At 61.8% G+C, this 309-nt stretch overlaps 1 protein-coding gene across 1 annotated transcript in view; it reads right to left on the bottom strand.

The window, feature by feature from the left end:
* The window catches only part of UNC13A (unc-13 homolog A (C. elegans)), a gene marked incomplete at its 5' end in the record, with an annotated part of 39,692 nt that overhangs the window by 22,493 nt on the left and 16,890 nt on the right, over positions 1 to 309 (bottom strand). The window lies entirely within an intron of this gene.

The raw sequence follows: 309 nt of genomic DNA, 5'->3' as shown, positions 1-309 counted from the left end.
TGGTTGCCCCATCTTCGGGGCCAAGCTGCTTCCAGACAAGGCCAGGGAGGCCCCTGGAGCTGGAATCCTCCAGGGGCTCCTTGCCCACGCAGGCTGGGTGGGGGATGTGGGCAGTGGTCACTGCTGGGGGGCCGTGGTTTTAATTCAGCTCAGCCCAGTGCCCACCTGGGGAGCATGGGCAGGAAGATGCAAATCCCACCTTGGACTGCGGGTTGAGTGTCAGAGCCGAGGGCAAAGCAACCAGCCTGCCCCAAAACACTGCCAGGAAGCGTTTCACTCTGCATTTCTACCGGGAAAGGGGCTTTGGAG

Source organism: Chaetura pelagica, unplaced genomic scaffold (assembly GCF_000747805.2).
Source record: "Chaetura pelagica isolate M959 unplaced genomic scaffold, ChaPel_1.0 scaffold1277, whole genome shotgun sequence".
NCBI lineage: Eukaryota > Metazoa > Chordata > Aves > Apodiformes > Apodidae > Chaetura > Chaetura pelagica.
This window is presented reverse-complemented; position numbering and strand designations above follow the sequence as displayed.